Here is a 17,742-nt window from a genome sequence, read left to right on the forward strand (position 1 = left end):
CAGTGAAGTTTTCATAACTTCGTTGTTTTCCAACCAATGTTGACACTTTTAGCACCATTTTTTTAATTAAATTTGTGTAATCTTTGTAGAACATCAAATTTGTTTCAAAATCGAAAAACTCAGTTGAAAATAGTTTTCTTCAAATGTTTCCTCATTTTACTAAAAAAAAATCATCTTTGTAAGACCATAACTCTATAAATACTCAAATGATTCTTAATCTTTTAACATTGTTTTGAAGAAAATTATTCCAAAAATGATTTTTACTTAGTCATTCAACAAAAACTACTCAAAAACATAACTTTCAAATGAAAACATCATTTTTTTAATTATTTAAGTTTTTTTTGATTGAACAAGCATTTTTTTTATAAAACCTTAGTTTATAATGCATTTTGTTTTAATAACGAGTTAAAGAGTGGACACATATTTTAACATGTGCAAAATATTATTGCTGCAAAAACTATTTTAAAGGTTTCACAAATGAGTAAAACCAGTTTCAGCTTTAGAGATAATGTTTAACTGAAACAAACAAAAAATGAAAAACTGGCATTTTAAATTAAAAAATAATAATGTTTTGTGAAGTTTTTGAGAAAAAACTTTGTTAAAGCATTTTTTTTATCGAAAGGTGTTGTATGAATAGTTTAGAAACAATTAAATAAGCTTCTAAAGCATTTGAAAATATGTGAAATCGGTTGAATATTCATGAAGTTATGGATAAACATAGAGTCACGACATGAACCAGCCACCACAGGTGCAACGTCACATGCACCGTCATCACCTTTGGATCGGACCACTGCCACGTGCTATGCAACGTCGACACCTTTATGCCCAACAGCCGGAATTGCTAGGTCAGCAGTTCAATTCTACAAAACCACCGGACTGACCGTGACCGGTGTTCAGTTTATTTTTATCCGTGTTTCATTGCGTTTCGGCTTAAGTAATAAAGTGATTTAGTGAGGAAAATCAGTTAAGTGTTTTTTAAAAAGCCCGAACCGCCAGCAAACCCAGGATTGGCGCAGCCGTGCAGTGCTCGAAAAACAATTTCGCGAAAAACAGTGTAGTGACTCTGGTCTACCAGCCAGAATCGAAGTGAACCCGCGAAAGCATTCGCTAACATCGAGGGTGCAGCGGAGTTGAGGTTCCACCGCGTGAAGTTGGACGTCGAGAGAACCCACGCACAACGATTGCAAGGTGAGTGTTTTTTTTCTTTATCCTCTATTCCACACCGAAATACGAGTGAAAGTGAAAACATCGCCTAGGTTGGCGTTTTATTTTTCCGTGAGTTTGAAGCCCGTTCTAAGAGAAAGGCTCGAACTCATTAAGAAATTAAAATTTGCTAAACCCCTGGAGTGAGAAGAGTTCTAAGAGAGCTTCCCCTCCAACCGAAATTGTGAAGTTCTAAGAGAATTACATTTCGGGAGTCATACGAGTTCCGAGAGATCGTACGGCTCAAAACAAACAAAAATATAGCTTGCTTCTATCTTCTAAGTGCATGTCATGCCAAAGGAGCATAAAGTAAGAAACAGTCTGAAGCAAACTCACCACTTGTTATCTAAAATTAGAAACAGCGCGTGCGTGTCTTCAGATTCAGACAGCTCTGAGTCTACCGATTCGGGAGACTTAGCACATATTCCAATAAAGAACATCCCTTCACTAGAAATCCTTTCTCTAAACGACAACAACAATATGGAAGAAGTCAATGCCAAACTGCAAACGATGATGCAGATGATGGAGGCACTGGCAAAACAACAAACAGAACATGCCACGTATTTCAGTCAAATTCAAACGCAAACAAATCAAACTCAAGAAAACGTTATCGCACATCAACCTATAAGTAACATCGACCAGCTATTCAAAATTCCAGACCCGATCAAAATGATCCCCATATTTGACGGCAATAGAAAACAATTAAGTTCATGGCTGGAAACAGCAGAAGAAACCCTTAATGTATTAAAACCACATGTATCAGCTCAGCAGTTTAGAATGTACTTTACTGCGGTATCTAATAAAGTCCAAGGCAAAGCAAAAGACATTCTTTGCTTAGCCGGAAATCCGGACAAATTTGAAGATTTAAAAGAAATATTGACGAACGCGTTGGGAGATAGACACGAATTGTCAACATACAAGAGCCAATTATGGCATTGTAAAATGACCGAAGATATGTCTATCCATATTTACTACAAAAAGTCCAAAGAAATAATTCAAAATATAAAGACTCTAGCAAAACAAAAAGATACATACAAAAATCATTGGGACGCCATTAACGAGTTCATTGAAGAGGATGCGCTAGCAGCCTTTATATCTGGACTCTCAGAACCGTACTTTGGTTATGCACAAGCTGCACGACCAAAGGATATTGAGGATGCATACGCATTCTTATGCAAATTCAAATCTAAACAAGTTGTAGCTCGAAACCTGAATCAAGACCAAAAATTCAACAAAAACAAAATATTTGAAAATAAATCCCAAGGATCATCAAATTTCAATCAAAATAAGAAACCTTTTATAAAAACCGAACATAAAGATACAACTGAACCAATGGACACAAAAACTACTCGGAGTCGGTTAACCATAAATAATCATGTAACGGAAGAAGAGGAAACTCAATCACATTTAAATTCAGAAACTGAATCTGATGAAGAAGTAGATCTAGATCTAAATTTTCACTTGGCCAACCCCACACAAAAAACAACCTAAATTACCTCCAATATTTGAAACTGAATCATCCTAAAACAAAAAAGCAGTTAAAAATATTAATCGATACTGGGGCAAACAAAAATATTATTTCACCAAACATAATAGAATCCGTTAAAACCGTACCGAATACACAAATCAGTAATGTTTGCGGAGTCAACAACGTCACTTCGAAAGGAGAACTCGATCTTTTCGGAAATACGTTTAAACCTTTGCAATTTTACGTAATGAAATTTCATTATTTCTTTGATGGAATTCTGGGGTCAGAATCCCTTGCAAAACTTAAAGCACAAATCAACTATGAGAATGAAACCATTACGTTAAGGGATAAACAATTTTCATACTCAAAATTCTACCCTGCAAAAAAACTTTACAATCATTTCATAACTATTGATACAATGAACAACGGAGACTGGTTGGTACCCACATACCAAAAACTTCATAAAAAAGTTTTCATTCAACCAGGACTATATAAAGCACATAATAATAAATCGACCATCCATGTTATTTCTGCAACCAAAAACATAGAAAATCTTCCAAAACTTCAACTGACAGTAAACAATTTTGAAACAATTCTCCCAGAAAAGATTGACTCTCAACATATTTCCAAAAATGATATAGAGTCTATAATTAGAACAAATCATCTTTCGAAACTAGAGAAACAAGAACTGCTTTGCACTCTCTTCAAACACCAAGAAGTGATCCAAAAGAAAGGAGAAAAACTTTCATGTACGTCAGCTACAAAACATAAAATTATAACAACAAACGATTCTCCCATTTATACAAAAAACTATCGCTACCCACACCACTTTAAAGGCGATATCCAACAGCAAATTGAAGAAATGCTAGACAATGGCATCATTAGGCCTTCGAAAAGCCCATACTCTTCACCGATATGGGTAGTACCGAAAAAACTTGACGCGTCAGGCAAAAGAAAGGTACGCGTCGTAATAGATTATAGGAAGCTGAACGAGCTCACTATTGACGACAGATACCCTATGCCTCAAATAGAGGATATTCTGGATAGCCTCGGAAAGTCATCGTACTTCACAACGATCGACTTAAAGTCTGGTTTCCATCAAATCCCGATGGATCCTGCCCACATAGAAAAAACAGCTTTTTCACCGGACAAAGGACATTTTGAATTCACGAGAATGCCCTTTGGCCTAAAGAATGCTCCTGCTACATTCCAGAGAGCAATGAACAATATCCTAGGAGATTATATCGGCACCAAATGTTATGTCTATCTTGATGACATAATTATTATCGGATATAATCTAAAAGACCATTTAGAAAATCTTAGCCTTATCCTGAAACGCTTATCGGATTTCAACTTAAAAATCCAACTCGATAAGTGTGAATTTCTCAAGCGAGAGACCGAATTTCTAGGGCATATAATTTCAAATGAAGGTGTCAAACCTAACCCCGAAAAAATAGATAAAATTCTGAAGTGGCCTCTACCAAAAACGCAGAAAGAGATTAAACAGTTTCTGGGTTTAGTAGGTTATTACAGAAGATTTATTAAGGATTTTTCAAAAATAACTAGACCTATGACCAAATATCTCAAGAAAGATTCATCAATCAATATAAATGATTCATCGTATCACACAGCATTTGATACGCTCAAAGGGATAATTGCCACAGATCAAGTTTTAGTCTATCCCCAGTTTGATAAGCCTTTCATCGTAACAACAGATGCTTCAGGATATGCATTAGGTGCAGTTCTATCTCAGATACAAGACAATATAGAACGCCCAATCGCCTTTGCATCCAGAACACTAAACGATGCAGAAACCAGATACGCTACCAACGAAAAGGAAGCGCTGGCAATCATATGGGCCGTGAATAAATTCAGACCATATCTTTACGGGACTAAATTTACTTTAGTAACTGACCATAAACCTCTGACTTTTATTAAAAGTTCAGAGAAAAATCAAAAAATTTTGCGATGGCGCCTAGATCTGGAAGATTATGACTACGAAGTCAAGTACAGAGAAGGCAAATCAAATGTAGTAGCAGATGCACTAAGCAGAATGCCTGTTGAAGTAAATATTAATGAAACCAATAATGATGAAATTCCTTATTTTTCAGGTTCCGAAGATCTTGAAGATGATGCAGATTCCATTGCCAATAACTCCCCTGAATCCCATGATTCCCTTGATTCCCAAACTGTTCACTCAGCTGATGATTCAGCTAATAACTATATTCATTTCACGGAACGCCCTTTAAATTATTTCAAAAATCAGATAATATTCCGTATTTCCCGTATAGATACTATTATCCAAGAAACCCTTTTCCAGAACTACCATAGAACAATAGTATCTCAGAAAACCTACACAAAAGAAAATATCACACATCTTTTGAAAACCTTCCACAATGGTAGACAAACAGCCCTTATGGCACCAGAAAATCTTATCCAGACGGTACAGGAGTCCTTTAAAGAAAACTTCAATCAAAAAGGTCATTTCGTTTTTACTAACAATATGGTCGAAGACGTGCAAAATGAAGAAAGACAGAATCAAATAATAATAAATGAACACAATAGAGCTCACCGAGGTATAACTGAAGTCGAAGCCAAAATTAAAAGATCATATTTTTTCCCAAATATTTACTCAAAAATCAGAACCTTTATAAACTCATGTGAAATATGCAATACTCACAAATATGAACGCAGACCATTTAACATAAAAATTTCACCCAGACCAATAACAGAAAAACCATTAGATAGAGTCCACATGGACATATTCATCATGGATAAATGCAGCTTCTTATCTCTAATAGATTCATTCTCTAAACATTTACAGTTAATAGTTTTGAAATCAAAAAATCTTGTACATGTGCAGAAAGCACTAGGAAAATATTTCAGCTCCTTTGGAGTACCCAGAGAAATTGTCACCGACCATGAAATCATGAAATCAATTCAACTAAGAAATTTCCTTAGCCAGCTAGGGGCACAAATTCATTACGCCGCTTCGTCAGAATCGAATGGACAAATAGAGCGTACACATTCTACTATAATAGAAATTTTTAATACCAACAAGCACAAATTCAGAGGAATGGGTACAAAATCAATTGTAAAATTATCCGTTGCATTATATAACAACTCTGTACACTCTTCAACTAAATATACTCCAAATGAAATATTGTTCAACCAGAATAATATTGTTAACCCGGAAGAAATTATAAGAGACGCCCAAGAGCTATTCCTTAAAGCAAAATTGAACATGGGTAAAGCACAAAAACAAATGATTTCTCAAAATTCTAATAAGGAAGACCCTCCAATTATAAATGATGGGCAAGAAGTTTATGTTATTCCAAATATTCGCACAAAGACTCAACCCAGAGCCAATAAAACAAATGCAAATGAAGTCACAGACAGAACATTCAAAAACAACCGTCACATTAAAAGACATAAAAACAAAATCAAAAGACCGAAAAAAATGTAACACCATTTACTTTTATAACTTTTTGCTTCCAGATGCTTCACTACTTTATCACATTCACCCTCATTCTCACAAACATCTCATGTCAAGACCTAACTATCAGGAATCTTCATAATGATTTGATAATGATGCAAAAAAATAGCCTATGTAGAATTCAGACAGGAAATATCCGAGTTGTACACCCGATCAACCTAACAGACATAGAAATTACTATCAATCAACTCACAAATTTGGTGTATCGTAAACAAAATAATAACGCTTTATTTGAAATTAGTAAATACAAGATACGAGAATTGTACTCTAATTTTATGCAAATCAAACCAATATCGCACAAACGGTCCAAAAGATGGGACATCATCGGCACAGCGTGGAAGTGGATAGCGGGCAGCCCGGATGCTCAAGACCTACGGATAATCGACAGAAGCCTCAATGAACTTGTCAACGAAAATAATCATCAAGTAAAAATTAATCACCAAATCGGCAAAAGAATTTCGGAACTTACAACCACCATCAACGAACTAATCGAAAAACAACAAATCAATCAAATCATTCTCGATGAACTTGACGTCATCACCACCATACTGAACATAGATACACTCAACAAAATTCTAACAAGCGTTCAAGAAGCGATACTCTTTTCTAAAATGCACGTCACAAACAGCAGAATGTTATCTGGCAAAGAAATTCATCTGATCAAGGATATACTCAGAAATCAAGGAGTCCAGCTAGACATCCCGGAAGAAGCACTCAATTTTGTTACACCAAAAATGGCAACTAGCGAAAATACTTTACTCTACATATTACATGTTCCAGAATTGGAGACAGAAGAATCGACAATCATGCGAATCCACCCATTGAGTCAAAATGATTCGATTATTAAGACTTACCCTCAATTCCTTATCAAACAAGCAAAACAACTCTTCACCACTGCAAAACCAGACGACTACGTCCAAAGACACAGTTTTATCAAAGAATTCAAGGATCTGTGTATTTATCCACTCATCATGGGAACTGAGCCACAATGTCTCATGGAAATCAACGCAGAAACTACAACCAAACTAATAACCAATAACAAAATTCTTATCTCAAATGCAAAAAACCAAGAATTACGCTCAAATTGCGGTCCTAGCGACAGATACTTATCTGGAAATTTTATAGTATCGTTCTCAAATTGTACAATCGAATTTATGGACCAAAATTTCACATCTACCGAAAAAATAAGTGAAAGCGAGTCTATTCAAGGAGCATTACACAATCTGCAGATAAACAGCGAGATTTTGCAAAATCATGACGTTGCAAAAATAGAAAAAGCCACCCTTCTGAACAGACGCAAACTGGAAAAAGTATCTCTTCAACACGAAACCGACCAGATTTGGAAATGGAGTCTATTAGGAGGAACCGCTCTGATGTCGACTCTACTATTCTTCACCCTTTACCTTATCTTCATTCATTTAAGGTTTACCCACAAAAGGACATCGAGGAAAACCCACCAAAGGAAGCCTGAAACCAAATCACCAGGACATGGTAACCAGGAGCTGAGTATCGAGGACGACACTTCTTCACCCCCCGGAGGAGTCACGACATGAACCAGCCACCACAGGTGCAACGTCACATGCACCGTCATCACCTTTGGATCGGACCACTGCCACGTGCTATGCAACGTCGACACCTTTATGCCCAACAGCCGGAATTGCTAGGTCAGCAGTTCAATTCTACAAAACCACCGGACTGACCGTGACCGGTGTTCAGTTTATTTTTATCCGTGTTTCATTGCGTTTCGGCTTAAGTAATAAAGTGATTTAGTGAGGAAAATCAGTTAAGTGTTTTTTAAAAAGCCCGAACCGCCAGCAAACCCAGGATTATAGATTGATTTTTTAGTAAAATGAGGAGATATTTGAAGTAAACTACTTTTAACTAAAACTAGTTATGATTTTAGACAAATTTGATGTTCTACAAAGTTTTCATAAATTTTGAAGGGAATGATGCTAAAAGTTTTGAAATTGGTTGATAAATAACAAAATTATGTTACGTACAAAGGTATCGATCGTGATAATCATATTTTTGAATTTGTTTATCGGCATATCGGTTTATTTTGTTCGAAGTAAGAGGGAGCATGGAGAAGAAAGCAATGAAACTAGATGGATAGGTACCGTAAGGGAACGGCGAGAGGCGACCAGAGGATATTTCGCCGATCAGCGAGATCGGTACAAAGCGCTACATTCTTGCCGCCGGCATGGATACCAAAGGAGAGAGAAGCATCTATCGGTCTGCGAAACGGTCGGCATCAGTGAAGCCTTCTGATCAACAAAGGTATACACAAAATGTCATCTGCTGTACAACCGGATATCGATCATGAAGAGCATTACCTGTCATCCAGTGTAAATCTGCGAGATGGAACTGTGGCCAACCAAGTGCAGCCCATTACAGGGGAAAACTCTAGGTTGGCGTATCCAAACCAACTAATTCGAGCTCGCTCAGGAATTGCACGGCAGGCTGTCGTTAATAAAGCCAATGAGTGTTACGGCAGCTACCAACCTGATTGAGCTTGCTAAGAAGGAGACTTTCGAACACCAGCGACTGTGTGGATATCACCAAGTCGGATGATGCTATTCACTTACTCGAGATTAGAAGTAGTTGTTGCATACTCGTCGAACCGGAAAGGAGTGCCCAACTTCGAAATATGTGGAGCTCTTGGAAAGAACTTGCAAAATGTCGAATGAACATACAACCCGGAAATTTTTCTAAAATGGCACATCACACCGGCAGTCATTGCGAGCTAGCCGATATCTGCAGTGCACACTGGTTTGTCCAACAGGCTTATGGAGATTAACCAAAGAGAGGAAGGCCTTAGCCAACGCAACATCTCCCTGAGTCGATTAAGCAGAGAAGCATCTTGTCTTTCATGACGAGACCAACTGATGAGGACACCAACTCAGGAAGCCCGTCATCGAATAGCGTTAGTCATAGTACTACAGTTCTCGATCATGCGCCCCTCAAGGAAGTGGAGACCGGAAACAATAATGGACGTCAATCAAGGTGTCATCCAGCGACCAATGCTGAGGAGTTTTGGATAAGAATTCAAGTCCCACACCTGTCACAACCTTGCTTGGAAGAGTTGTTAGAATCTGCAACTACAAAGCAATGCCATGCTTAAGGTTTCTGGGTTCGATTCCCGGTTCGTTATGGAAATATCCTAGACTTCTCTGGGCATAGAGTATCATCGTACCTGCCACACGATATACGAATGCGAAAAATGGCAACATAGGCAAAGGAAGCTCTTAGTTAAAAACTGTGGAAGTGCTCATAAGAACACTAAGCTGAGAAGCAGGCTCTATCCCGGTGAAGATGTAATGCCAAGAGGAAGAAGAACTCGTCGCAACCCAGTGGACAAAAAAGGTCCTACAGTTTGCAGCCAAAAAAAAAGAAATTCCCACTTGATGCACTGCGGCGATACAAGAACTTCGTATCTAAAGAAGTAATTAGAGATCTTTCATACATGTTTTGATGAGCCTATATGGGTATAAATCCCATTCTCTTCAAATTTTTGATATGAAATATTTTCAAATTCGCTATATCTTTCGAATGGTGGGTGCGGAATAGGTGGATATTTTTTTTGGTTACAACGTTTGCAGACGCACCGTGGGTCGTCGTCTTGGAATCTCGTCGCATCGTCACTTAAAGACGGCGGCGGCGGTGGTGGCAAAGTTTGTCCGAAATCAAATTTCTCCGACGACCCTGGCACGGGCACGCAAACGACCAACTTTAAACAAAATGGAAGCATTCGGAGCAATTGGCACATTTGTGCTCCTCCGTAAGTCAATAATGTCGAACCGAATCCAAGATCAGTCCGTGGGAGGCGTCCTTCCACCTCCACTCCAAATAGGGCCGGTCTGTCGTCTGCGGTTTCCATTCCATCGCCATTCAATGGAATCCTCGATAGTCCGTTGTTAAATTGAATTTGGTGTAAATCTACTTATGTTTCAGCACGTGATTGGAAACTGTTATGGAATGCGTTTTTTTTTTCTCTTTCGATATTTTTCAACACTCGATGGAAAAGTAAAAATAACTTTTTCGATTTTCAGCGCTTTTTCCAGGGGGAAGGATATGCCCACTCGGCAATTTGATTCGTTGATGAGGTTGGTGGCTACATCACTACAGACGCCAGTGCTTAAATTGGATGGGGCATCGTAAAGGATGTTGATGTGGAAATTTGTTTGATACTTTGTTATGATCATGATTTTATTGGTTTTAAGTTGATGTCATATAATGTATGGAGTAGTCGGGACCCTTGTCCCAAAAAAGTCGAATTTAAGAATGACATAATTTGTATACCATCCTTATAATGTAAGTATCATGCTTGATGATGCGATTTATGATAAAACGAACGTGCAAAATGCCCATTTCAATTAACAAGGATTACGTAATGATTGCTGAATGGAATCGGTTTTAATCGCTAGTGTTGCCTAACACAGAACACCTAGATAGAAAAAATGAACAGACACAACTGAAATGATACTAATAAGGGAAATCAATTGCACCAGTCCAATGCTCACTATTTTATATGTTTCAACAAATAGGAAAAGCGTACCAGTTATGGCTATAGTGGTTCCCTATTTGGCCATATGTGTTTTCTCGAGAATTTTCACATTTTTAATATTTTTTAATGTTGGATTCATTTGATATCAAACTACTAAAATACACAGAATGATTAAAAATTTGAAAATAATCAAATTATCATGTATGGCGAAATAGGGAACCATTATGTCCATAACTGGTATACCTTCGCTATTACATATTTTATCAATTCGTAATTCAGCATGTTGGTAATGTGTTCAACTTTAGTATTGACATTCGATGCAACATAGTTGCATGAAAAGCGCAAAACCACAATTAACTGTCCTGGATAGGAGATACCTTAAATACCGCAAGATTTTTGTGTCAACCACACATGAAATCAGACCAACTTCCAGGGAAAACTTTTGTTCTGGTTCAATTCGCTTCATCCCTTACATTGTTTGCCCATCATTCAAAATGTAAGTGCTCATGTGAAAAGATATCACATAAACACCGCATTCCGACCGCCCGCAAAAGTTCAATCATTCAAATTACCACGAAATGCATAACGGAGCACAGTCATTGGTCCTAGCCTACCTGGAAAACCGCAGTCAATCGATGCAATTCGTGCGAATAAATATTTCGTGAGCACTCGCTTGACGCTCATGATTCGGTAAAACATTTCAAATTCGATGTCCTGTCGTCCCCACGATTTACCCGAGCCGCTCCGGATACAGTTGATCAAGGTGGAACGGCTAGTTAGTGGATGGTGATGTCGTCGTCGTCGTCAGACCTCTGCTTGCCCCTGCCCGTCCGCAAGTTGCACTAAGGGGTATTTGGACAGTATAGCTGGCCAAAAGTATTATGAGACATTTTCCGCATTCTTTATGTTTTTTAGCAGCGAAACACGTTTTGAATGGTATTTTGGTGTAAAAATCGAAGTACCGATACGGGAAACGGAAGAAACACCAAACTTATTTAATTGATTGCAGAAATTTGGTAAAAATATTTGAAAACTATTCCAAATCAAATAAAGTCTTTCAGGATATCATACAAAAGTTTGGGGTCCGATTGCTTTGAGAGAAAACTGAGTTTAAGGCATTATTCCACAACTGAGCATCATTTTAAAATCTGATCGAACTTGGCTTTTAGCCAGCGAAAGTGACTTTTGGCCAGCTAGATTCGCCGTAAAACCCCATAGTGCGCCGCACAACGCAACCGAGCTGCAAACTGAGTGCAAACAATTTTGCAAATGTGAACAAATTCGATGCTCACGTGCCCGCAGAGGAACACTTAGGCCGGTGATGATAGTGCGGTGTCGTTGCAGGAAATGGCCGTGTGGCTGATGGCCGGTTCCTCTGCTGACCAACTGACCCCATCAGGACGACACGGGCATCGCACCGGTGCCAATAATGTCAGAGCCCACCACCACGAGTGCACCAACACCACCATCATCAGCATCATCATTCTCATTGGTTGGCGATAATAATGCGCTCGGACGGTCCGAATTTGGCGGCACATAAATTTCATAATCAATATTGGCCAGATTTGATAAATTCGTTTTGTATAAATATTGAAATTTAACGTGTCACGGTGAAAACTTATCACAGGGAAAACATGTGCACCCGGTCGGTCGGTTGGATGTGCGCTGGGTCGGAATATGGGGTTTGGATCCGGCTATCACAGAGGTCATCACGTTCCACAGAGCAGCATAATAATGGAATGGATGTGCATATGGGACCATTTGTGATGATGTGCTGCTGCTTGACAAGAATGGCAATAAATTGTTCATTTTGGGATGATTTAGAACATTTCGGTGATGCTCGAGCTGGCGGTGACAATCGACCGAAGCATATTAGCAATTGTGTTCGCTTACGAGGAGACATCGTGCGGTATGGTTATTGGTTTTTCATTGAAAATTTCATATGTTCAAGTTCGCTGTCTAATGAAATTGAAAATTTGAGGTTAACTTAACCCAAAAATAGGTTTAATGTGTGTTCCTTCCAAGTCCACGATTCATAACCACATAGGGCATCCGGAATAATCAGTGTCTGGTGAAACTCAGCTGAGGGTCGTGAGTTAAAATCCCACAAGTTAAGGATCTTTTCGTGATTGAAATTTTCTCGACTTCCCTGTTCATTGAGTATCTTCGTACTACCACTCGAGATACACATACAAAAATAGTCTATTGACAAAAAAAAACTCTCAGTCAATAACTGTAGAATTGCTCATAAGAACATTGAGCTGAGAAGCTGGCTCAGCCCCATTTGGGATGTAACGCAAGAAAGAAGAAGAATGCTCTGCTGTTTCCTCCACAGTAGCACATTTGGGGCACGCAGGTGATTCTGAGTGCCTTAACCAATGGTCCTATACGTGCTTTTAAACCGTTTTAGGTTTCTGCTCGTTCTATAGGCTGGCCATTTGTTTGCACCGGCTGATAGGCGCAATCTGGGAAACAGAACAGCTTCCGGAGGAGTGGAAGGAAGGGGTAATATGCCCCATCTACAAGAAAGGCGATAAGTTAGATTGTGAGAACTTTTGAGCGATCACCAATCTATATGCGGCCTACAAAGTATTATCCCAGATCATCTTCAGTCGTCTGTCATCTGTAGTAAACGAGTTCGTGGGAAGTTATCGAGTCGGCTTCGTTGACGGCCGATCTACAATGGACCCAATATTTACTGTACGGCAAATCCTCCAAAAGTGTCGTGAATACCAGGTTCCAACGCATCACCTTTTCATCGATTGCAAGGCGGCATAGGATAGTATCGACCGCTTAGAGCTATGGAAAATCATAAACGAGAACAGCTTTCCCGGGAAGCTCACGAGACTGATAAGAGCGACGATGGAAGGTGTGCAAAATTGTGTGAAGGTTTAAGGCGAACATTCCAGTTCATTTGAATCCCGCCGGAGACTACGACAAGGTGATGGACTTTTGCGCCTGTTGTTCAATATTGCGCTAGAAGGTGTTATGCGGAGAGCCGGGCTTAACAGCCGGGGTACGATTTTTACGAGATCCAGTCAATTTGTTTGCTTCGCGGATGATATGGACATTGTCGGCCGAACATTTGAAAAGGTGGCAGACCTATACACCCGCCTGAAACGCAAGGCAGCAAAGGTTGGACTGGTGGAGAATGCGTCCAAGACAAAGTACATGCTATGCTAGCTGGTTGGGCCGAGTGCGACAGAGTTCGCCTAGGTAGCAGTGTTATGATAGACGGGGATACATTCGAAATGACCAACGAGTTCGTCTACCTTGCATCCTTGCTGACGGCTGACAATAACGTTATCCGTGAAATACGGAAGCACATCATTAGTGGAAGTCGGGCCTACTATGGCCTCCACAAGAAGCTGCTGTCAAAACAGCTTCACACCTGCACCAAATGTACCATGTACAAAACGCTCATAAGGCCGGTAGTCCTCTACGGGCATGAAACGTGGACGATGCTCGAGGAGGACTTGCAAGCACTTGGAGTCTTCGAACGTCGAGTGCTTAGGACGATCTTTGGCGGTGTGCAGGAAAACGGTGTGTGGCGGCGAAGGATGAACCACGAGCTCGCCCAACTCTACGGCGAACCCAGTATCCAGAAGGTGACCAAAGCTGGAAGGATACGATGCGCAGGGCATGTTGCAAGAATGTCGGACAGCAACCCTGCAAAGATGGTGTTCGCTTCGGATCCGGTTGGTACAAGAAGGCGTGGAACGCAGCGAGCTAGGTGGGCGGATAAAGTGCGTATCGGTTTGGCGAGCGTGGGGCAGAACCGAGGATGGAGAGATGCGGCCACGAACCGAGTACTGTGGCGTGGAATTGTTGATTCAGTGTTATCTATTTGAATGTTAACTAAATAAATGGAAAATAACACTTGCTGAAATGTGTCCAGACAAACTGAGTTTGATAGTGGACGGTCTCTTTCCTACCAACACCGTTCTGGAGAAGGTCATCCTCGACAGGCTGGCAAACTACACGGAAACTGAGAACGGATTGTCGAAAAGGCAGTTCGGATTCCGTAGAAAGACTTCGACGGTGGATACTATTCGGGCAGTCTTAGCGTGCAAGGAGAAAGCGTCTAAGCAGAAGAGGAGAGACAATCGATACTGCGCAGTGGTAACACGATAGATGTTAAGAATGCGTTCAACAGTGCCAGTTGGGAGGCTATCGCCACAGCTCTACACAAAATGCGGGTTCCCGAATATCTGTGTAAAGTTCTGCAAAGCTACTTTAAGCACCGGGTACTGGTTTACGACACAAACCCGGGATGGATCTCTACCGAAGTAACGGCAGGAGTTCCACAGGGATCCAAGCTTGGCGCAACACTATGAAATATGAAGTGGGATGGTGTGCTTACATTGACACTGTCGAATGCAGTCGAGATAGTCTGGTTCGCAGATGACGTTGTTCTTGCTATAACTGGTGAGACTGCGGAGGTGATGGAGATGCTGACGGCGGAATTGCAAGCCACCATTGAATCATGGATGACCGGAGTTAAGCTGCAGATGGCTCATCACAAAACGGAGGTGGCGCTGTTCAGCAACTGCAAGGCGGTTCAGCAGTTCGAGATCAACGTCGGAGGACACGCAATCTCATCGAACGTGAAAAGGAAGCAAAAGCAGCTAACACTGTAGCTAGGATCAAAACCAACATTGGAGAACCAAGCAGCAGTACGAGGCGCCATTCTGTCCATACTGTCCATACTGAGATACGGAACATCTTGGCTTGGGCTGCAGCATTGACAACCAAACGCAATCGAGAGAAGCTGGCAGGTACGTTTCAGCTCATGGCTATACGGGTGGCGAGTGCCTACCGCACTATATCGTCGGAGGCAGTGTGCGTTATCGCCGGAATGATCCCCATCTAAATCACTCTGGCTGAGGACATATCATGCTACCAGAAAAGGGGCACAAGGAATGTGAGGAATACCATCAGGCTCATTCCTAACGTGTCGGTGTGGACGACCAGGAAACATGAAGAAGTTTTTTTTTTCTGACCCAGTTTTTGTCAGGCCATGGATGCTTCCCGGAATATCTGCACAGATTTGGACACGCAGAGTCTCCATATTGTCAAGCCTGTCAAAAATCTCGTGGAGACCCCGGAGCATGTTATATTCGATTGCCCTCGATTCGGGGCTATAAACAGCGAAATGATGTCAGAAACCGCAAGTGTCCTAAATCCGGACAATATCATGCAGAACATGTGTCAGCATGAAAGCACTTGGAATGCGGTGAACAGAGGGATGACGCAGATTAAGTCTTTGCTACAAATGAGATGGCGTGAAGACCAGAGAGATCCGGGTAGCGATCGGAGTAGGCTAGATCCTCCGTCAGAGTCTAGACCAAGTAGAGCGGGCGTAGCGTAGTATAGGTAATAAATCGTCGGGGCGCCTGCAAACCGCAAGTCATCTTCCTATCGGAATTGCAGAACCGATCCTGGCACTTGGCCGGCCAACGTCGAGTCGGAGTAGGCTGAGTCCACCGACGGGGTCTAGCTGAGTAATTCGCGAAACAGCACCGGCAAACGGTCGTCGGGGAGCTTGTGAACCGGAAGCTTCCCACTACCGACTTCGGCATCTGCCCGAACAGCATTGGTTCGGAAAATCTTTCGCCACTGGAGAAACCTTCGTCGGAGTAGGATAGATCCACCGCCGGTAGTACGTAGCGTATCACCGGCTTGTGTCATTGAAGCGCCAGTAAACCGGAAGCTGTCCTCCAACCGGAATCGCTGGACCGACCTCGGAATCCAACTGGTAAACCGAAGAACGAGTCGTCATAGAGCAACGAAGTGCACATGAGCGTCCAGTAGAGGTTCAACAGAGCTCTGACGCGAGGCCGGCCCAAGGGAAGCTGTCTAAAGCCTCGGCGAGATCTTCAACCGCCAATTGGGCAAAATACTGCAGTCGCTGTCGCAGTGAGCAGCGTTTTTGACGATATTAAGCTTCAACTGCGAACAGCTAGAGGCTTAGACTGACGAAGTTCCCTCCTCCGATGAAGTAGCGTGATGTAATTCCGGGAGAGATCGAGGCACTGGAGCAGTAGGGAAACTTGTGTAGTGGTGAATCACATGTACGTGATTCCCACACCGTGGGATTTTTTTTATCCTACTATTAATACAACAGGCATCTTGTACTTTACTTTAAAATTAAAAAAACATCTTGTACCAACTAATACCAAAGCAAACATCTTTGTATGGCTGCTGTCCAAAATGCCTACATGCCCTGCCCATCGTAAATAATTAATAGCATACTTGATCTCCTTCAATATTGAGGCTGGTTGGTTTGCATCATTCACAGTACTGATGCAGACATTTCTTCTGTTGTCCTAACCGTCGTTGCCTGTACTCTCAACAATCATCTTTTGACAAACTGCGTATAATGATCGATATATTCAGTAACTTTCGTAAATTCGATTCATGATGTGTTCAAACGTTGAACAAAAGGTCTTTGCAATATAGAATTGCAAATATAGAATTAACAGAGACATATAAATTCAGTGCTATTGCTGCTGAAAATCAACAGTACAAAAATAATTGCATATTAGAAGCCATACAGTTTGGAATAATCCGATTTATCCGATTTCCAACGGTTCCCCTGTGTAATGGGAAACCTTGGTAAGGATTACCTACACATTGCCATTCAAGTGGAGTGGACAACCTCCGGTAGGTGTGAGGAATGGGTTGTGTAGGTTTGCCTCCGGTTCTGCCCATTTTGGTGGATTGCTTTAATTGTCACTTATTTCCGGCTCGCTTGTTTTCACGAGCCCATGCTTTTCCCCGAAATCTGGTCGCTGCCCTTCACTTTTGTTGATAACAACAATGTTGGATTGCGTTCTCCGAATTGGTCGCTATTTTCGGACCGCACCATGGTGCCGTTTCTCGAATATCCTATTGTGGGGAATGAATATTCGATTATTGGACACAGGTCAATAATGGCGAACCACTCATTAAATGGGTTGGGTTGGAAAACGATTGCAGGAATTGTTGGGTGATAGCATTTCTGCTTTTGATAGCCATTGTAGCGATTAAAGCGCTTTTCAGACCAATAATGGCAGGCAAATCAACAAG

At 40.9% G+C, this 17,742-nt stretch overlaps 1 protein-coding gene across 1 annotated transcript in view; it reads right to left on the minus strand.

Annotated features, from left to right (window-relative positions):
• LOC5577413 (contactin-2) overlaps positions 1-17,742 on the minus strand; it is a 619,947-nt gene that overhangs the window by 420,237 nt on the left and 181,968 nt on the right. The window lies entirely within an intron of this gene.

The sequence above is a fragment of the Aedes aegypti genome, chromosome 2, assembly GCF_002204515.2.
Source record: "Aedes aegypti strain LVP_AGWG chromosome 2, AaegL5.0 Primary Assembly, whole genome shotgun sequence".
Classification (NCBI taxonomy): Eukaryota; Metazoa; Arthropoda; class Insecta; order Diptera; family Culicidae; genus Aedes; species Aedes aegypti.